This window comes from Nilaparvata lugens, chromosome 7 (genome assembly GCF_014356525.2).
Source record: "Nilaparvata lugens isolate BPH chromosome 7, ASM1435652v1, whole genome shotgun sequence".
In the NCBI taxonomy this organism is placed as follows: domain Eukaryota; kingdom Metazoa; phylum Arthropoda; class Insecta; order Hemiptera; family Delphacidae; genus Nilaparvata; species Nilaparvata lugens.
The window spans coordinates 51,080,523-51,103,965 of record NC_052510.1 but is presented as its reverse complement, the minus strand read 5'-3'; the positions used below and the strand labels follow the sequence as shown (position 1 = coordinate 51,103,965).

Sequence of the window (23,443 nt, the reverse complement as noted above, 5' to 3'; positions counted from 1 at the left end):
CATTTCAAATTTTATCTTGATATTAGAGTGTTTCATTCACAAGTTGCACCGTACAATCAGCTTCATACGCTCAAAGTATCTATAAAAACTCCGTAAAAAATTACTTTTAACTTGGAGGAATATTCGGCGCAGAGAAACGGAGGGAGATCAGCCAATTACAGTGATGCATAGAGTCACAGTTGCAAATTAGTCGATTAGAATCAGTCGAGTCAGTGCTTGCAGAGTGGAAACTTCGTAAGTTAAATATGAGCGCTTCAATACTCAGTAGAAATTAGAGAACACTGGCCGGATCAAAAAAGAAACATTGCCGCCGTTGTATCCCTACCGCTCTACGCCTACTCTGCCGCGCATGTTCATCCCAAGTCAAAAGTTATTCTGTACAGAGTATAGCAGACCTTTTTCAAATATCCTCTCGAAAGTATAAAACTTCTTTCAATGCCACTGTGAGGAGAGAAACTCGGACTAGTTGCTTATGGAAAAGATGAACTATCTTATTTAATTATACAGTAGCGGTTTAATTATACAGTATTTCAAAGTATGGACTCTAAAGAAGGTGGTTGGGATCATTTGGTAATCAAGGGCAAATATAAGCAACATTATATTAAACTTGAATTTCAAAAAACACTTTTGAAGTGGAAATACACTTACTTTTGTAGTGACGATCGTTTCGACCTGTTGTTGCTCATCATCAGACTCGGACATCAGACTTATTGAGTCTCAGACTCTGACATCAGACTTATTGAGTCTGATGATGACCAACAACAGGTCGAAACGATCGTCACTACAAAAGTAAGTGTGTTTTCACTTCAAAAGTGTTTTTCAAAATTCAAGTTTAATTATTTTAACAGTGAAAAAGTATGGATATACAACAGAACATTATATTGTTCGTTGGGAGTTTTTAGAGTGTTTCATTTACAAGTTGCATCGTACAATCAGCTTTATACGCTCAAAGTATCTATAAGAACTCCGTATTACAAAATATTTTGTATTTGTATTTGTTTAGAACTCAGCACTACAATATATTTAGGCTGTAGAAACACATCTTTGAAATTTCCACATATCCCAATTCTCCAATGTTATAATTGAGATTCTAACTTCTTTAGAGTCCAACGTGATAAAAAATATCTCATAAATTCGAAGAGAGAGAAGTTGTAACTCTTGCAACAAGTTTCATACATTGAACGTTATGAGTAATCAAAGCATGTTTAATGCATGTTCAAAGCATTAGTAATCAAAGTACGATAGACTGTGATCCGAACAAAAAGGAACTGGCAATAAAACATTATTTAATGTTGGTTTAAGAATTAAGAATCATTGATAGCTATTCAGTTACATTCAGTTTAATTGTTAAGATTATGATACTGAACTGGCAATAAAAGATTATTTAATGTTGGTTTAAGAATCATTGATAGCTATTGAACATTCAGCTTAGTTGTTAAGATAATGATACTGAACTGGCAATAAAAGATTATTCAATGTTGATTTAAGAATCATTGATAGCTACTGAACATTCAGTTTAGTTGTTGATATAATACAATTTGTAAGCCCAGTGAGATCAGGAAATGTCATATGCATCAAGGCACTTTCCGCGGCGCGGCGTTCTGTGTCCGATAATATAAATCCGGTTTCCAGAGCTAGCTTCAATAAGATTTTATTAAAACTGCCAGTATTGTGTGAATGGGAAGTGTTGATGATATTTATGATGAATGCTGTCAGTGTATAATGAATCCAGCTATTGCTCTTGACCTGGGAGACTGGCGCTGATGTGAACTTGGCACAGTGCAGCAGGCGCTCGGCGCTCTCTGTCATGGTCAACGCTCGCCAACATGTTTCCCTCTGCTTTCAACCAAACACTAAAAGGATACAAGTCTTCTTCCTGTTTTCAGAACTCAATCGGATTATTTTCCTACGCAATCGATGACTTGGAAATGCGTGGAAACTGTTTGTATATTTTAGGCTACAGCATTGATTATGGGTAACAGATTGATGACAAAAAAACTTTGATCACAATATTGTGATTACAAAATTATTTTTCTGGTCGCACATACAACACAATCATAGTAGTTTATTTAAAAAAAATCAACATTCCAATTACAGGCCTTTAAGATTAGCTTTTGCATCAAAATAATAATTTACATTGATGTTACTTTTCATGACGAAACACTATATAATAACTTTGTTGTAGTTCATACACTGTGTTACTTGTAAATATTTGAAAAAACACTTACTTTTCTTGGAGTATTGAGGAATGCATTTCACTCCTGAAGAGGAGCTTCATCAGCCTAAGGTCATTCATGTTGAATAGGTGTTCATCAGCCTTGGAAGCTGATGAAGCTCCTCTTCAGGAGTGAAATGCATTCCTCAATACTACAAAAAGTAAGGGTTTCTTCAAATATTTACAAGTAACGCAGTGTCTGAAAGTTAATAATTTACAAAGGTCAGAATGAGTAAGTCGCGGTGAAGATCGATGCTACTTAACAGCTGTGCAATGACAAAACATTATTTGTAGTCATCGATATAGGAAATAATAGATTTAGCGAGCTTGAATCTACACCCCCCTAACCGTTCTGTTCGAACAGAATGTTCTGAAGAACAGAATGTTTTGACTGGGGTTGGACCAAACGAGCTAGAGCACGAATTCTGGAGCATAAAACACATAGAAACAACCCGGCATATGGGAAGCATCTATCACTCTTGACTGTCAACCAGTCAATCAGAGTATTAGGTATATCAGTTATAAAGTATGTAGCCTGAAAACAACATGTCAACAGCAACATTTTTTTACAACATTTGCAGTCTCTTCAATTATTATTATTTAATAGTTTTCCAACGCAAATTTCTCATATGCCACTATAGTAGTGGAGCACTTTTCATATACTTCGTATAAATTACAAGATTCAATGCAATTTCATTTGAGTTGTTGAAAATTTAATATAGAAAATGTAATCACCCATTGTAAACAACACGAAACCAGACATCTTATTGTGTTCAATTGTAAACACACATTTTTGTTGGGGAAATTTAATTGTATTCCAGTTATGGAAAATTTGAATAAATAACCGACTTGCTCACTGATATAGAATATCCACGAGGTATGATTAGAAGCATCAATCTTCAATATGTTTCAAACATTAATTAGTCGATTTAAGAGCTATAACAATTATTAAATACTTGAACTTCCCTGCTAAATGGCTAGGATACACTTTTGAAACATACAATTATCTCTTCAACTTGAATTATAGTTGCTGTGAAACATTCAGGAACGATGGATCCCCCTGACTTAAATTTCAGTCCTAACTCCTTATTAATTGCTCACCACGTGTACTTTGAATTAGCGTGTATTTTCAATTTGAATGAATTTTCCAGAATGCTATCAAACAAAATTGAGTTTTTTCAAAGACTAATTTATGAAGAATAATTATGAGTGATTTTCGTTGCAACCGGAAACCTGCTCAAAAGCATTGTTGCAAAACAGTGGAAATGGAGATTGTATGAATTTAATATGTGATTATCACAGGGGAAAACCTTGACACACTTTAAATTGATATTTGAATCTTAAAACAACCAATTTCTTATTCTAAATAATTGATCAATTTTTACTGAAAGTGGATCATTTTCCAAACAGGATTTTGACACGCGCATCCTGATCGATATTGATACTCTATAGTTACTGAATGGTGAAATTTCAAATACAGTACAAAAATGATGAATTTTTCCCAAGAATTTATTACAAACAATAAAAACGATCTTTGAAACTAATCACTGATTTTTACTTTCCTTGCCCTATTACCATAGGTAAGGAAAGTATTGCTTTCCAAAAAAAATTAATGTACCCTGATTTCAAGTTTTCTATACGTTTCAAGTCTCCCTGAGTCCAAAAACATGATTTTTGGGTGTTGGTCTGTGTGTGTGTATGTGTGTGTGTGTGTATGTGTGTGTGTGTGTGTGTATGTGTGTGTGTATGTGTGTATGTCTGTGAACACGATAACTCCATTCCTAATCAACCGATTGACTTGAAATTTTAAACTTAAGGTCCTTATACCATGAGGATCCGACAATAAGAAATTCAATAAAATTCAATTCAAGATGGCGGAAAAAATGGCGGATAATTACTAAAAAACCATGTTTTTCACGTTTTTATCGAAAACGGCTCTAACGATTTTCTTGAAATTCATACCATGGATAGCTATTTATAAGCCCTATCAACTGGCATGAGTCTCATTACTGGGAAAATTTCAGGAGCTCTGTAATATTCTTGAGAAAAATGGCGGATAATGACGAAAAAACCATGTTTTTCACGGTTTTCTCGAAAACGGCTTTAACGATTTTCTTCAAATTCATACCATGGATAGCTATTTATAAGCCCTATCAACTGGCATGAGTCTCATTTCTGGGATAATTTCAGGAGCTCTGTAATATTCTTGAGAAAAATGGCGGATAATGACGAAAAAACCATGTTTTTCACGGTTTTCTCGAAAACGGCTATAACGATTTTCTTCAAATTCATATCATAGATAGCTATCTATAAGCCCTATCAACTGGCATGAGTCTCATTTCCGGGAAAATTCCAGGAGCTCCGTGATATTATTGAGAAAAATGGCGGATAATGACTAAAAACCATGTTTTTCACGATTTTCTCAAAAACGGCTCTAACGATTTTTTTTCAAATTCATACCCTGTATAGTTATTTATCAGATCTATCAACTGGCATGAGTCTTTTTCCTGGGAAACTAATGGGGGGTCCACCCTATCCTTGAGAAATGGACTTTGTAACCTCCATCTCGTGCATGAGGTAGGTAGGTAGGTAGAGCAGTTTATAAAAAGTACACAGTCATAGTCAAGATAATTCATCTGTAGAACAGCTGTTTTGACGACTTTAAAAAAATTAGGACTAAAAAAATCATCGAGTTTCACACAATTTACACAAAGAAAAAGGACTCTGAAAACAATAAATAATTATATATACACATATACAGAAGTCTGATCATAGTTTCAAATATGAGCAAGGAAAGTTGTGTGAGTGTACCACACCAGATTTTTTTAAAGAGTTTATCACAAAGAATAAAACCGATTTTTCGGACCAATCACTAATATTTTGAATCATAGCTTCCTAATTTTTAAAAAAAGGTACAGATGACTGGATCCAAAAGATGGGAAAATGTTTTTTCTACTCGATATTTAATATTAATTTTAATATTAATTTTAATTATTAATTTTATTTTACTCTCATCTCCATGAAGGAATTTATTCATTTCAACATTGAGAGGATTAACAGTGCTGTTAATATCACGTTATAAAAAATACATAGTGATAAGTGGTAAACTATTTATCTTTGTAAACTCGTAATTACTGAAAGTAACTCGTGGAATTGTTGACGTAAGGCGTAAATGAATAAGACACGAAAAATGCTTATTATACATCAAGTTCATTCAAAATAACGTATGAAGTTGGAAATTATAGATGGAAACCTATCAATCAAACCCAATTTCCTTCTGATGATTGAACAAGATTACATTGGAATGATGATTGATAAGATTGAATGAGGCCTTGTTAAGAGTGCGAGTATCTTACCAACATTCTTTCAATACTGGATGATTCTCAATGCAATAATCGAAAGATTTTGCTGAGGTAAACGTGATCGAGACATAGTACTTTACAAAGAGGTGACTTTTTGATATGTTAATTGAGTGGAAATTCACTAAGAGGACAAGGAACAGATCTAATTGTTGTCTTTTAGGAAAATCGGATTTTTAAAATGCACTTGGATTGATAAACTCATTTGATACCACAAGTAACTTAGAAGATAACGTTCTCATTCAACAATGAAACATTGAAATCATAATAGGAAATTTATAGAAATGATAATCTTTAAAAAATAAAAATAGTGATAATATTTTTCTAGGACGAGCAAATTCAAGAGAGGATGGAATAATGATTATGATGGGAAATGCGAAGAATTGAAGTGATCTTTTTTTTTGAAGATCTGATACAAGTTAAATGATTTAGGCCTGGAACAAAAGCCGGTTAAATTTTAACCGTGATTAACTTTACGAGAACTAAACAGAGAAGGCGTTTCTGAAAAGACGGCTTCTCTGATTGGTTCTCGTGGAATTAATCACGGTTAAAATTTCATCGGCTTTTGTGCAACCGGCACTTAAAATAGTGAATAGAATAGGTTTTGATACTGAATAGTTTAGAAGCTTCGAACAGTTGAAGTAGACTATTCAAGATCATCTGCAAGCATATTGCATCTTCAATATTAACAATTATGTTGGGGGAAAACAGGGTTCCAAACAACACTGTATCAACCGGTAATTACTAGTAATCAGGTTTGAAACAGGATAAGACAACTAAATAATCTTGAGATCGTTGCATTCAATTTGCGAAAAAAATATGTAACTTTTAAAATGTACCAAATCTTGCCAGGTTGCATCTGAAGGACATAAAACTAAATGCTTTTTTTATCGCGGATGATGCCCAGATGAGCGTTCTGCTTCTGCGTGGGTAATGAGATAAGATTATGATGATACGATCAAATGTCCATGCCTTCAGGCAGGATTCGAACCTACGAACAGACTAAAGGTGCAACGCCTGAATCGTCTCGGCTATCCTGGCTTCTTTGATTTCATAAGTGTAGAAGATCAATATTAGTTTATTGCTGTCTGCTATACCGTACTTGTTACAAATATTGGTCAAATTTCCAAATTGTATTTTGATACCATTCTGAAGAGATGGATTGATTGAATCATTCATTAATTAGATTGAACCATACGTAATTGTAAATAAATAATAATTGTAATAAAATGATTCACCAATGATTAGAGATCAATGACTACAGTATTAGAGTATCATCTCTATCATAAAAGAAAGCTATGCCAAATTCATCGAAGAAAGAATTATAACTCTTGATATGATTCAAATGTAAATGGTTCAATCCCAGGGATTTTATTTCAAGTAATGTGCAGATGTTGTGAGCATACATAGGAAACGCGAGAAAATATGAAAGCAGTCTGTCAGCACACTGATTGTTCTATATTTAATTACATTCGTACTTTGAAAACGTTTATTTTACTCTACATCACTCCACTAAAGTATGCATGTTGGTATCAGTAATAGAATAAAAAATCTCAAGTGCAACAATAAATTAACACAAAAAATATTAATTAAAATTTGCCTCAAATTTCCATATAGTCTTCTAATGAGCTAAGCTGATTTTAATTTCAAGTGCGTTATCCTAGACACACTTATGAGACACTTTTTTCCAATAATGTATTTTATAAATCTGTGAATGAATGTCAGTGAGTATTAAGATTACTTTCCAACCAGTTTTCATTACCAAGCGCATGCATAATATCAAGTATTCATGAATTCAATGTAATTTCAAGTTCATTCATCCACTGAACTGCATCCAAAGAAATCCACATGAAATAAATTTATTATCACTTCTCTAGATCTGGGGGCACGAACAGTGATTACAAAGAGAACAGAATTGGCAAAAAAAGATCGAGCACAACGGCTAGTGGGGAGGTAAGATACGTATGCTAGATATGCTATCAAGAAGGATAGAGAAGTAGACACTAGACAGTTTAGAAGATTCTTCATTGGTCACCATTTGTCAAAAGGTTGAAGATTATTCACGAGCTCAAGTATAGAACTTCCATCAGGTGATTCATTCTATTTTCTGTAATGGTACATAAGTACATTATAGAGAGTATTCTATTATCTTATATTTCTAGTTTATCAGTGAAACTAATTTCACTGTCTCATAGTCATATCTTTCAAATTCACCAACAAGAGAGCTGATGAGTACCATCCAATCAACTTAAATAATATCATCATACCACATGAAAATTCTGCTAAATATCTAGGCATGACTCTTGATGCTAAGCTTCGCTTGAAAGAGCATCAAGTAACATCAAGTAAGAGCATCGAGTAACATCGCCATCATACAAAGATTCCAAAACAAGGTGCTATGAAACATCGTTGGTTCTCCTTGGTATGTGCGGAACAGCGAAATCCATAGAGATCTGGGAATCAACCTGGTATCCTGTGACATTCAGCGGTTAGGTTCGATGAAATTTGCTCATTAGTCTCATGACCAGATAGCAATAGTATATTAATAATAAAAAAAGATAGTCAAATCTCACCAAAATGCGACTTTGTTTATCAGTAACTCTCATTAATACCTCTCATATGCGAGGCTGGCCTAACCTCATACTGAGCTTCACAACAGTAGCTTATACCCATTTTTCTCATCATGTACTAGATTACAAATAGCCACCATAATATTATTATTTGTCTTATCCACATCTATTCGAAAACTACTGTCATTCATGGACTTAAGTTGGGTATTTGAGACTCCATATTAATAGGCTAAGTGCCGGTTGCACGAAAGCCGGTTAAATTTTAACCGTGATTAATTCCACGGGAACCAATCAGAGAAGCCGTCTTTTCAAAAACGCCTTTTCTGATTGGTTCTCGTGGAATTAATCACGGTTAAAATTTAACCGGCTTTTGTGCAACCGGGTCTAAGTAGCCTATCACGTGAGAGATTTCTCATTTTTGTCGAAATTAAGGATGAGGACGTAAAAGTTGCATCGTTGGAGCAAGAGAGTGGTGGAAATGGCGTTGACGTATGTTCATTTCGTAATTCAACATGAAATGCACACATTATTTTCATTACATCGTGTATGATCAGTGCCCAGACAATGATGTGATATAATGGCAGGAGGCAGGCTGGTCTCTCAATAATTAAAATCGAATACAATGGAAGCAGTGGTAGCAAAACTGGTTGCACTTTTTTATCAACCTCACACAGCTAGAAGTGTTCGTCACCAATCCATTAATATTATAGGTCTACTTGTCAGGTTATTCTGATTTTAAAAATTCAACCTTCCATTCAAGACTGAGAAAATGTTGAATTTGACAGAAAATCAAAACGAGTCCTATACCGGATTCTCAAATTTGATGAAGGTTTCATAAAAATAGCACCAAAGAAAGTGTTCCCCAACTCAATTTTCAAAATGATAGAATTCTTCACAATAGCACAGATTCTGTGTGAACTCAATACCTGTGAACTTCAATCAACTTCCGATTTTTTCTTCTATTTTAAATCTGTTCATAAACCTTTCAGTGACTATTCTGATACTCCAAAAGAGAATATCACACTTACCCTGGATACTTATCTGGTGATACAATAACTATCACTTGAAAGTTATTTTGTCTTGTATTGCTCATCCTACTGAAAATTAGATATTTATTCACTATGGACTGATTGGTACCCTGCGTTCCCTCTCATTTTAACTGATATCGAGAATTTTTAAAAAAATTGAGAAAAGGAGATTCAGAAAAAAGGTCATTTTGTAAAGTTTTTGTAACATGTGGCAGCTAACAAGTGAGATTTTTATGAAATATTCGCAAATTTCTATAGTAAATATATCAATACCCTCACACATTGTAAAAATGGTTTTTCTATCAGTTACTGATTTTGATTTTTTTGTGGATGACTGGTAGAAATAAGAGTTTTCGTATAATAATTGAAAACCACTTCATAAGTAAGGAATCTGGTGAGATAAGCGTTTAATCTCAAGCGTTCAACTTATATGACTCATAGACAGCTCAATAAATCTATGATTTCATATTGAGTTCTAACTTCTAGAACTTCTCTAATATCTAGATTGAATGAGTTACCTCAATTCCACTAGCTTTAAGCTCTTGTAAGCTCATTATTGAAAGTCTCTGAGCTTCTGTTTTCACATTGAAAAGCGCCGAAATGAGTCAATTACAGTTACCCGAAAACCTATAGACAACAATTATTTCAAATGAATATAAGTTTCAACAATGTAGTTGAATGCAACTTGTGCATTTCAATGCGTGCGCTTAATGTTTATTATCATATGATTACATCATAACGCTTCCAGGCATCACACCCACGAAATTACGGTTATGAATAGTCTTTCTGCAATATCAATGGTAAACTACTACGAAACGTATAAGAACGTGTTCCACTAGTTTTTTACAACATTCTTAATTGATTAAATCGAAGCCACTTCCAGAAGCAGACGGTAGCAGCCTATTCAGATGAGTGAAATTTAAATGACTACTTTAATACTATCAATGGAAATAGAGGCTTCGTGCTGCTTCAAGACATTCCAACATAATAAGCACCTTGAACAAAAAACGGTTGTAAACCTGTCACGAATGCCAAATTTCACCATTCCGCTACACGGAAAACTAGATCAGTTGAGTTTTTGCCGAGCATATTATCGGAAGTGCATCGATTTGAATGGTAATGTCAATGGCCTCATAAAATCAACATAATGCGTTTCATTTTCGATCAATTTATAAGCTCTTTTATAGTAAGTGTTTCATATGAGGAGCATGATTGATTGAAGTGTTTTTTCTAAGAGTAAATCAAGGGATGGTATTCATGATCTTTATTGATTCATACAATAAGTAGGCCTACATCATAAAAATGATAGGGAGAGAAAAAATAAGGTAATATTGTGCTATTCCTCTCCCAAATTTGATCTGATCTCGGATAGTATGAAACATTCCAACAAAACATCAATAGCAAAGTAAAATACAGGTCATGACACAATCCCGTGATGCATTGCAAGATCGCCATTTTATGGGGTCCTAGTTCACCAATTTTCAAATTTATCAGCTGTTATCATTATAGATTGAACAACATGATAATGTTCATTTTGTTATATTGTTCAAGAAATATTGTTCGGCTTTGAATTGTAAAATAAATTATCCCCACAGAATAATAATATTTAGATTCCAACTAGTAACTGAAATTTTGATTTTTAGATTGGGAACTTCAAACTCTTTTTGAGGATAGCCTTTTCTCCCCATGCCTATCATAACAAGTTACAAGAATAAAGACAATTTTTAATGATAAATAATGAATTATTGAACCATTTATTATTGAAATTCCATTATTAAAAAATCGAAAACCTGAATTTACATATTATCTGAAACAGAATATTGTTTTTAAAAAGCATAATACATGATAGCAGATTGGAATATTTCAAACGTACCGCCATAAAGACCCCACATAATGGCCGCTCCATGAGAAACACGAGTGTCATGACCTGTATTATTTTATAGACATTATTTGATCAATAGCTAAGTAAACACGATGTTAGCACACCTCGAAAAATATAAAAGTTAAATAAAGTATGATAAGAGTTAGTTAGATAAAGTACGATAAAGTTAGTTAGTTTTAGTATGATTAAGTTAGTTGAGGCATGATACAATTTTATGAAACTACGAACTTTGATTTGACGGGAGACAAAGTAATCCTTTTGATAATCAATTCTCAAAACTAATCCATCAAAACATATGCATAATGAATATTATAGTTTTAGTGTGGATTCACTTTGTACGGTAACTTTTACTCATTTCATGATTATACTAAATAAAAAGAAAATAAAAAGAAAAAGACAACTATACAACCATTTTAATAGATAATAGACATCAGAAATAGAATAATATTGAATTGTTTTGTAGATGAGACACTTTGACACTAATGAATAGTTAGAGAAATATTTAATGGTTGAGTGTGTTGCAGTACAGTATTCAGCTACTGGTCGGGGTCACTTGTGTAATGTCTATATGAAGTCCTCAGACTCGTGACTCTTTCCGTCAACTGCGGAGAATATTATTTCATGCTACTGTTGTTCTATATTCTAAAACTGACATAGATTGTGAAGACAAATAGAATCGACCCAGGCTCCTTGAATATCAAATAGAAAATTGAGTGAATTTTTAAGGAATAATACAGAGTGTTTGAAAAAGAACTCCCTAGCTTTAATACGTCATAGAATCTGTAAAAAATGATTTACACTATTCTAGTTTGTGGTGTTTGATTCAGCAACAGTCTAAGTTTTGTCCCCCTGCAGTTAGCAGACCTGCTTGACCTTGAGACGGCGGCAGGGAACATTTCCCTCAGTTGAGTTCGGGCTTTCCGGGAAGGTGGATAGGGAGAGCTGGCCCAATTGCTTGCCACCACGAAGCCCGGACTTGACCCCTCTGGACTTTTTTTGGGGACACATGAAAAATGTTGAGTAAAGTGAAAAAATCCGAGACATGAACCATTTACGGGTGAGAATCATCACGGTGGTTGGGACAGTTACACCTGATATGTTGGTGAATACATGACGAGAACTTGAATATCGTCTCGACGTGTGCAGGGCAACAAATGGATCCCATGTTGAAGTGTACTGATTTTAGACAAAACTTGAAGGTTCTCTCTTTCATTGTATGTACTTGTTGATGTAGTTTTCCATCAATATACACATTGAATTCATACCTAAAACTAGGGAGTTCTTTTTCAAACACTTTGTATAAATGAGTTCCAATAATTTACGGAAGTTAAAAGAATAATAGAATATGTTTTTTTATCTTTAACATTTAACTGATACAAGCTCTGGTTGTAGTTCCAAAATAACAATAAATTTTATTCACTAATGATTGTAAGTATCCACTTCTGGGTTCAGATAGGCGTGAAGCTTTTTAATTCCTCTTAAATGCCCACAAGTTCGAATAATCAACGAGAACAATAAATGTATTATTAAAACGAAACTTTCAATCGCAGACAGTTCAACAGTGGTAGAAGATATCAAGAAAAAATATGAAAAATTTATATGTATGTGGATGCATTCTGAAATTGTATGAGAAGAAAAAGATATGAAAAAATACCTCTTACTAAATAAATGCAAGTATTGAGAGAGCTGTTCACTATAATTTTATAAACTATCATGGAGTTTTGCTCCGATCCTCCTGACCTCTGACTATCCGTCGATTATGTAGATGCTTTATTTGCATGGTCATCGCACAAGGTGGGATCCAAGAGGTCATAGGTCAAGGTGAACTTCGAAGCTAACTAGAAAATCCATACCAATACTCAACTGAATCCTTGAGTGCTTCTATTTATTGTTTTGAGATGGAGTCACCGACCCTATGATGATTTGTGCCATTAAATCATTCATAATACCTCTTTTTATTTTAAAATACTGAATTTATGAGGCTGATAGTTTATAAAGTTTTAGTGAACAGCTCTCTCAAAACTTGCATTTATTTAGTAAGAGGTATTTTTTTATATCTTTTTCGTCCACTCACTGGATGTGCATGGTTTGACTAATTAGATAAAACCATGGAGACACCATACACAAGACAAGACAATTGGTATCCATTCTTCCATTCTTATTCCATTAGTACTGGAAATTAGTTTAGTACTGAAAATTATAAAATAGAGAAGTTCTATTAAATGGAAGACTCTAAGTCTGTTTACAGAGATCTTCTACATGGAGATCGAGAAAATCTTCCAACTCCTTATCATCAAGTATGATAAGTCCTCTATAAGGTCCTCTGGGCCTGATCTTATAAAGCCTTATCAATAATAATATTATCATAGGCTGATGTCATAATTTTATACATGTATGAGGCAAGTAGTTTATGAAATTATAAATTCAAATCAATTATTCATGTCGTAGCTAATAAGGAGCAATCTTTTCACATGAGTATCTACACAAGTTCTATCGTGTGTTACCGTTTTCAGGATTGAGATATGGATGCGAATATCGTCCACGAACGACGAACTTCCTTTCAAGAGATTCCTGTATTACATCTTTCATAGTTTCCTCAATCTGTCGTTTTCAGGATCCAAATATTGATTGAAACATGCTATTTCACAGAAAATTTCATAGCCATATTGATCCACATATAGCAGAAAATACTTCCAAAAAAATTCGAATTAATAAAATGATATGAAGTTACAGTTCTGTTATTTTTCCTATACTGGAATAGATAACAGTTTCTGTTTGAAACAATCAATGATCACGATGGAAATGATTATAATATTATATGGATATAATTTCATCATAGTATGGAGCAAATCTCTCTAAAAATGTTATACCGTTTTGTTGTGTATTATTGTAGCTGTTCTATTTCTTTGATCATGAGAAAGTTAATCTCCCCCTGATAAGTCATTAACACATTGTGAACTTCCACTCAAGAAGTGCATTGAGATGAGAGATAACTTTAGCAATTATTTTAATTATTGTGTTAGAAGCTATTGACATTTTCATTTTTCTCTGTCTTATTGACATTCTCTCAAATTGGATTCTCATGGCTACATGACTAATGATACCCACATTCCTATCGTGTTCTTCAGATCAAATCTAAGACCCTGATAGAATAAAGAATTATTTCAAAATCGAGTTGTGTAAACCTACTTATTTAATAACTGAGATATTCAAGGAATCTTGTTCCGCTGTTCCTATCTCCTTCTCTTTTGGACATGTGAAGGTCGGATAACATTATGAATTAATGTTTGGGAGAACTGGATTTGTAACAAGTTAGTGCACACTCGTGCAGAAGAAAAGAAGTCAACATGCATAAGAGAAGGTGAATCTGGATTGTGTTGAAATCAAGTATCAGTTGAACTAAACCTCATCATTGTAATCTTCAAGAGTAATCCCTTCTCTAGAATCTAAGTTATCAGGTTTGTTCTGCTCCTTAGTTTTCTGATAAGTCCACTTTCAAGTTAGCATCAAATATTGCTACTGTTGATATAACTCACAAGTTTCACCCATTTATTAATTGAATCACGAATGATTCTTCCACCTTGGATTTTCCAACATGGAGCTCCAAAGCTTCCCTTGGCAAAGAGATTCAGTTCATTTTCAATTACAGTAGAACTCCAATTATCCGAATCACCGATTATCCGAATCACTTTCAGAAAAAAATGTGTCCAAAAAAATGTCCAAGTGCGCTATTATTTCCCCCCCCCCCCCGAAGCCAGTGTTTGCGCGTTCGCTCACTTTTGTCATTCCCTCCGATTTTTATTTCTAAACTAGTACATAAGTACATTGTCATTGTCATTCCCTCCGATTTTCATTTCTAAACTAGTGCATAAGTACATTTTATTTATATTTAAAACATTTGAAAATATCATGTTGCTTTCATTTAATTCAATAGAAAAATAGTGCAATATCAAAAGGCTTTTTTCCCTCTTTTTCTTTCTTAGCTTTTTTCTCTCCAATGGCAATTTAAAAAAAAACTCCGAATATTTGATTATCCGAATGGGTCCCGGTCTCCATTAATTCGGATAATTGGAGTTCTACTGTAATTATCATTTCCATACAGACCTCAGAGGAGACCGGCGTTAATTCCCTGTAAAACTTTACAATCACTTTATTAATACATGTTATTATAAAAATTCGACTGAGTCATTGTGAATATTGTAGAACCGTTCCATAATTGAATAAAAACACAAATGTGTAGTCAAATTCTACACTGTTTTATTTAGTACACGACCAAGGTTTCGTGACCACACCGGTCACATTTTCAAGTCAACTTGTGTTTTTATTCAAACATGTTATTATCATTGAAACGACTTTCTACTGAATCTTCCACTACTCATGAATTCCAATTTCCTTCAAAAATACACCTCCAATGACTTTAATAACATCATATCCATTCCACCCTCAGTGAAATCTGATCTACATCAGTTTCTCAGTTGAACTTTCTGAATTTTTTAGGGAATTTTTTCAGGGCATTTTTTTGGTACGACTTCGTTGTGTAGTTCAACGTTTTTCCCCGATAAGTGACCTTGCACTAGCAATTTTTTTCCAGCGGTGCAGAGACAATAAAACTTACTCAAGTTATTACATCAACAAGTAAACGTTATTACAATGGAACAGCAGTCATACAGACATTCAGTTTCATTACGCAGTTGACCACATTCAACAATCTGAGCTTCTTGCAGGACGAAAAACATTGCGTTATTTCCTCTTTGTAATAAATAATTGTCATTTCAACTTCTCCGTTTTATAACATCGATCACTGATTTTGGATTAAAACTTATAGTCGTTCGATAAACACTTATACGTGAGTTTCACAAATTACGGTCCTTGCTTATTGATAAACCATCTATAGTAAGCTTTGATTTGATTGGGAAAATATGAAGTGCAATATCTAATAAAGATTCAGAAACATCATTTTTTCAATCAAAAAATCAGGAGAATAATGAAACTGATAGAAGACAAGGTTTGATATTGTCAAACCACAGATTCATTGAAAATCGAAATACCGGTTTCAGTTGTTACACCACTATCAATCTCTGGTAAACTGAATCTCGGCTTACCAAACTCTGGAGTTTACCAGAGATTGATAATGGTGTAACAACCTAAACCGGTACCTCGACTTTTAATGAATATGTGGTTGGAAAATATCTAGTATTTTATTCAGTATGGATAATCACCACAATATTATACCTTCACTACTTCTCAGGAAGTGAAAGAATAATGGATGCTACTGTTATTCAATTGGAGAAAAATTGTAGTCACAGGCAACTTTATTATGTTAATCCTGCACAGCCTGGGTACCTAGTTAAAGTGGAGAGTTTCAAGATCGCTGAATATTTTTCTGAGGCTCTATTGTTCTATATTGTTCCAAGGTTTGATTTTTCTATTCAGTTCAGTTTCTGGATGATCATTTTACTTCAAATTCTAATGTATTTTTTCAAGTTACAAAATTATAACACAAGTAACAATGAGATTTTTCTGGAATCCCCACAAGGCTATCCTTCTGTGTGTAGGGGGGAAAGAGCAAGAAGCAGTAATAGAATGAAACAAGACATTATAAAGTGACCACATTAAATGTATTATCATTTATTTAATTCAGTCACGTGATAAAAGCATCTTTCAACAATGCTAATGATGAAGTGAATGCAATCATTTGAATACTTTGTCCATTTCAACATTTATCGTAGAGGATGCCCATAACATCGGTGAAGGTGACATTTTGTTAATACATCATCTACTATCAAATATTACTTCGAATTAATGGACATATTACCCACCCTCAGATTAATTTTATGGGAAACAGTATTTATAATTATAATAAATAATCATTTTTATTTCCTTTAAGATGTGTACAAAAGAACAAAAAACAATATTATATAAAATAATATTAATTACACTGTATGAATAGTTGAGTGATACAAAAGTCTGTACATAGCTAATGTCGTGAAAAAAACAAAAACAAAATATCACACACACAAACATCTAAAAGGAAATAATTAGGTACTCCCGAGGCAAAGGCCTGTATGGGAGTCCCAGCATAAAATAACAAACAAGAAACACACTTATAATTTGTATATGAACAAAAAGATAATAATAAACTGAGGTAAACTTATGTATTATTTACATTAAAATACTAAATGTTTGATTTAATTTGTTATTTAATGGTAACGATACTTGGTCGGGCTACAAATTACTAATTGTGTGTTGTCAATATTCTTCAGAATCAGTCCTTTACTTAAATTATACACTATTGGAATCAACTGTAGATTTCGGAGTCTAAGAAAATTATTTCAAGAAATTTATTCCTATCAGGAATCAAGTTAATTTTTTAAGGTACGGTAACATGTTATACACTCTTGGTGAGATATATAGTAGTGTCTTCGATAGTTCTTTATAGGGTCTGGGTGGAATCCAGTTCCCTGTCGATCTCAAGCTATAAGTGCTACAAGCTGGATTAAGTTTACCACTAACATAAAAAAGATCATCAACACTTTATAGAAATATAAATATCTTAGTGGGAGAAAACCCCATTCTTTGAATAAGGGATATGAACTTGTTATACGGTGCTTCTTAGCTAAGGTCCTCATGACATATTTATGTCCTACAATAAGTGGTTTGATAGTAGAATAGTATGCACCACCCCATACTGCGATTCCATATTGTAATCTGCTTCCTATCAGCGCGTAATATAGAGAGCGCAAAATATATTCAGGAAAGAGATAGCGGATGTGATATAACTTCCGACATATTGAATTGAGGTGATTTTTCAATTTATTAATATGCTGACACCAAGTGAGGCTTGAGTCCATAATTATTCCAAGGTATTTGGTTTGTTTCACTTCAGTTATGGAATTGCATTTACAATTCATGTAGGGATATTTGCAAGAAGCGGTATGCAATGGGATAAACAAATTAGGTCTAGCAGCGTCTTTAACATTAGATCGCAGCTCATAAACTATTATATTGGACTTTTTCGCATTTAGTTCTAAGAAATTTAATTGAAATCATGAGCTTAAAGATTGTACATCTTCCGTGAGCATTTGAACTAATTGGTCTTTTCTATCAGCACAATAGCTCAGCGCGGTATCATCAGCAAATGCAGTTATGGCTTCATAGAGGTAACTGTTGCACAAGTCATTAATATAGACAAGAAATAACTCAGCGGAAAGTCCTGATCCCTGAGGTACATCGCAAGTAATAGACATTCTCTCACTAAGGGATTCGCCAATTTTAACTTGTTGAGTTCTATTCCCCAGAAAACGTTTGAACCAGGCGTTGAACACACCCCTCACTCCTGCATTGCACAATTTAGTGATTAATATTAATATATCATGTTTAACCGTATCAAACGCTTTTCGTATGTCAAGGAAGAGGCTAGCACACTTCTTGTTCTCATTTATCCCACTCGATTTCATAGATTTTACAATATTTTCAACTTCATGGCTCGATACAGGCATGAAAAACATAGATGAGAATGAGTGACTGCTCATTAAAGGGACTTCGTCTCTGGAATGATCTGAGCTTTTTGATTTGTGTGAGTAGTATTGGGTTTTTGATGCGTATTACTTGAAATTTTAACAAAGTGTTCATACAATTCATTTGCAATTTCTATGTTTTCACTCAACAACGCGCCTGTCATTGATTTTATTCGATTTACTTCTTTTTTGTGTTCGTTTCGCCGATCAGATTATTAACGATTCTCCAGCCTTCTTTAACATTACCTCTTAAATTGGTTAAGGTTTTTTGAAAATAAATACATTTGGAGTTTTGAAATTAAATGTTGATTTTAGCGCGAAGTTTCCTGTATTTCTTTAACAAGGCTTTCATTATAAGGTTGTAATAACGTCTTTTTGTGAAGATTTTTTTCTATACTACTCAGCAGCTGAGGAGTTAATCAGGGTTTATTTAGGGGTGGAGTAATTCTTTTTTCGAACATTTACTTTACTAGAGACCTCGATACAGCTAGTGAAGGTGTACAAAAATTTCTCAAAAGCAATGTCTATGTCATTAATATTATAGATACTAGACCAATCCGCCTCTGCTAGCTCATTATTTAGTAACTCTTTGTTGATTATTTTATATTCTGGGCTTAGTTTCTTATTATATTAACTTTCCCACTGTTCTGGATTTTAGCAAAAGGATTGAAATTATATTTCAATTGGGAATACCGGATGAAAATATGATCAATGCAAGAACAAGAGTTGAATGAAACACGTGTTCGTTCATTTACATAGGAGTTGAAGCCAAAGCTTGTCATGATGTATCTATATTCATCGGTTTGGAAATCGGAGTTAAGCAGGTCAATGTTCACATCGCCAGTAATAATGATAGTCTCGTCTCCTAATGTTTCTAAAGTGGCTTTTCTTTCATCACAGAAAGTAGCGATTAATATTGACCAGTTTTCTATACAGTTTTCTATATATGACGATGATTTTTATTGCGAATTAAGAAGTGGATAACAAGGAAGGAGAGAGAGCAAAAAGCTGGTGCAAAACCCTATAAATATGTGATTACTTAAGAGTGATCGCCCCAATTACGAGAATAATCATTTTTTTATTTCAGTGAAGTATTCTAATATTCCAAATCCATGTAGTCCAGAAGGAGATATAAGAGGTAACCTGCTATTATAATAGCCAAAAAAATATAATTACGGATTATGACCTATAATACCATCAAATTGAAGGCTTCAAAGATAAATATACACCTCTTGATCTTAGACCTATTTGATGATTCATAACTAACAAAGACAATTTTGCAAGCTGGCCAAGCCTAGTGGTCGGGGACCTGGACCTTGGTCTTGGGACTTCAGTCTGCACCGTTCATGGACTGAAATCTACTCTGTCTAGCATTTATTTGTATTGTCCCTCATTTCAATCCACACGCGCATAGACTCATTTGGACAACGCATGAATCTATCAATAGCATGAGTGTAAGACTATCGCCTTGTCAATAAATAATACAGATATCCCTCTTGCATTAATAGCAATAACCGACTATGTTGAAGGAAAGATTGATTTTTATTGTTATCTCATACTATCAAAACCTGACCCACTCGGTATCTCAATTTCTTGTCAATAACTCCCCCTATATGATTCACATCTTGAATTATATCATGAGAAAGCTTCTACTTGAAATCTTAGATTTTCTTATAAGAATTGAACATTTAAAATTTGTTAAAATGTGATAATGGATGAATCCGATATCAATACGTTGGAGCACCCACAGCATAATGGAAGAGAATATTGCAAATTTATCTGATGAGATTGAAATTAGTGTAGAAAATTAATAACGGAGATCATCATACGCAGAAATCTAGCTATCTCTCACTAACTCGTGAATCTAAAATATTCCTCAGATGACGCACTTAAACGAATTGCGAAACGCACAATAATTCATGAGTTCATGAGTATGGTTAATGATAGGATACCATTCAGTTTTGCATGTACTGGTACCTACAATAAGGCTGTTATAATGATCAGCACGCCTCGAAGATGACCTCTCAATGTTTGATCCCCTCAGGGTTCACGATTATCCTACGCCAATATTCTTTTCAACAACCACAGCACGAACTCATCACAGATCTGTATTCATAATTTGTGAGAATAAACTATGAACTGATTTTCCTCATGTCTTGATGGATACTAAATTCTCATATCAGGCAACTGATATTATCTCAAATGGAATTCAATATGAATGATAATATGGAATTTTTCAACCCAATATTCCGATACAGATTCCTCTATTCATGTGTTTAACGAAACAAAATTCAACTTGTGAAATACAATATTGTGAAATGGACAAATTCTCCCCACAATAGACAACTTGGGCTACTCAACTGAAACTCAATGCTATAGATATTGTATATTCCTGTCAAATATTTTGTGATGAAACTTTAAAAAGAGTTCTTAGGATGCTAAGAGCTCTTAGATTTCGGTTTCTAGGCATCAAATCTGAAAAAACTGTAGGAACGGTTATTCTTTATCAAAATTTGGGAACAGAATAGTTTTGGGCTATGCCTGTTGTTCTTTCTCGATCATATTCATAAGATTTGTAATTGTGTCAACAAATAAATGAATAAATAAATAAATCCGAAAAAACAATCCAAATTTTATGTAGAGAACATTTCGTTTTCCTATAGTCTCGTTTTCCTATATTCGTTTTCCAATAATCTGAGGCTGCATGATACTATCATGCAACTGCTACACAGCGAATCAGATGCCGATCAATAAAGCTTTTACATAATGGAAAAGCAATCCGGATGGAATTTCTGATGAAACAATGGAAGAATGTGTTGAGAACCGATAAAGATGTTGACCATGATCGTAATAACAGAAACAATGGTGTGAGTAGGTTGCTTGTCGAATAATTCTTTGTTGTCTCTATCGAAAATTCTAATTCAAAACAAGTTATTTGTTGAAGATAACTTACCGCCAACTGCTAAGTTCACGGTGGACCGGGCGTAGTTTACTGGAGAGGAGAATGATGAGGAATGCGTTGTTTGTAATCCGTTGGGACTTGATTTGCGGAGTTGATAGTCTGTTTGCTGAATAGGAGTGAAGATCAAGGGAAGCTGGCTGGACGGTGGTGAAGCGCGCACTGAGGTGAGGTACTGACTGGTGTCTGGTGGAGAGACTTGCACAGGTGGGAGCAAACTGCGAAAATATTCCGAGAGAACCACCTTCGAAGGGAGCTTTGTCTATAGGCAGCTCTCTCCTGTACAACTGGTCACAGTGGTCACACTCACACTGTGCATCTCCACCGATGTTGACATGCTATATCCTCGAATCCACCAACTCAAGGTCATGCCATCCTCACCACCAAGGTCATTCATTGCAACCATTTTTGTGACACACCTTACATACTACACTGTAGTACACATTCCCTCCCTCTAACATTGATGAAAAATCTTTGACGGAAAAACTCAATTCCCACTCTCATCCACTTGACTCTCCCACTCAATTCAATTTCTTATTAGGATACACTCAATCGTATGATTTTTACGCTTATAACAGTACATTAAAACTTCACTACAACTTTATAACAGTTCACTTAAAAATTGGGAGAAGACTCTTCAACTCTCCTTCTCACTCTTAAGATTCATCTGTTACATAACATGCACAATTAGTATTTGGTAGAATCCTCCAATTTTTCATTCCACCACAAACTGCCATTTATTAGTTCAGTTTAGAGAATTATTGACCGAACGCAGTGAGGTCTATGTTTTTACTCGGATTTTCTTTTGTCTGCATGCATGTAACGCATTTACGGCTAAACGCGTTGATAGAATTGTATGAGATTTGACAAGAATTTTCCTTTCTTAACTGCGCGTCGATGTATACACAAGGTTTTTTTCTAAATTTGCATTTTTAAGGATAATATGGAAGGAGAAGGAATTTTCTCCATACTCTGATATCACTATTATATAATCTATTCTGGAGATAGGATTAATCAGACTGACTAATCCATAATCAATCAGCTGACAAGTGAATTATTCATTGCATGCATTACACAGATGTCTGGAAAAGCCGGTGAACTACAGGTGACACCAGATACTTGTGGATGAGAAAACTGCGTGAGGTCTACTGTTCACAGAACAACTAATATGAAATATTTTGTATCGACTATTAGTATATTCCATTAATGTCTATTAAGAACTATATGAAATATATATTATAATATACACTATCCGTCTATTTCATGAGAGTTTAACTCAGTAAGAACCCCTGTTCAAGTGATTTTCTTGATGGAATGGGAAAATGTCTGTTTATGTGACAAGCAATTCACAATAGTTCTTAACTTTCTATGACTAATTAAAATGACTCAGCTCTAATTTAAGGATAGTTCGGTGCTAGAATACATCAATGTTAGCATGTCCAAGGATGAGGGATGCAGGAAAATATGTTGAGTCTGAAGAAAGGAATTGGAGGATTGAAAAGAACAAATTTTCGATTCAAACATCTTGATTCATTTTTGGAAATTATTTTTCTTCTAGATCTAGAATATTAAAATTATGAACACAACCAAACTCGACTATCATGTATATAGATACTATCAAAGTTTGATGCTAATTAACAATAGACTACAAGCAAAATCTTAATCGCTAGTTTACAATGTTTTCCTGTGTCGGTCGAAAACTTATTGAGATATTAACAAATTGGAGGATTGAAGATTTATGTGGGAGTTGAGATGTGAAATGGCAACTTCAACTTATGAGAGGTCATGATAACTGAAATTTAGGACGAGTTTACAAGCTAAACTTTCAATACACATTCTTTTCTTTCAAGATTCAAAACTCTAATCTAAGAATATCACAGCACCTAAATAATTTTCATTTGGAACACTCTAGA

The 23,443-nt window shown here is 33.9% G+C and overlaps 1 protein-coding gene across 1 annotated transcript in view; it reads right to left on the bottom strand.

Annotated features, from left to right (window-relative positions):
• Window positions 1-21,870, bottom strand: part of LOC111056778 (elongation of very long chain fatty acids protein 7-like) — a 46,237-nt gene extending 24,367 nt beyond the window's left edge. The window contains exon 1 of the mRNA XM_039433047.1: window positions 21,525-21,870. The gene's annotated coding sequence lies outside the window, so the exon portion shown is untranslated. The remainder of the gene's footprint in view (window positions 1-21,524) is intronic.
• Between the last annotated feature and the right edge of the window lie 1,573 nt (window positions 21,871-23,443).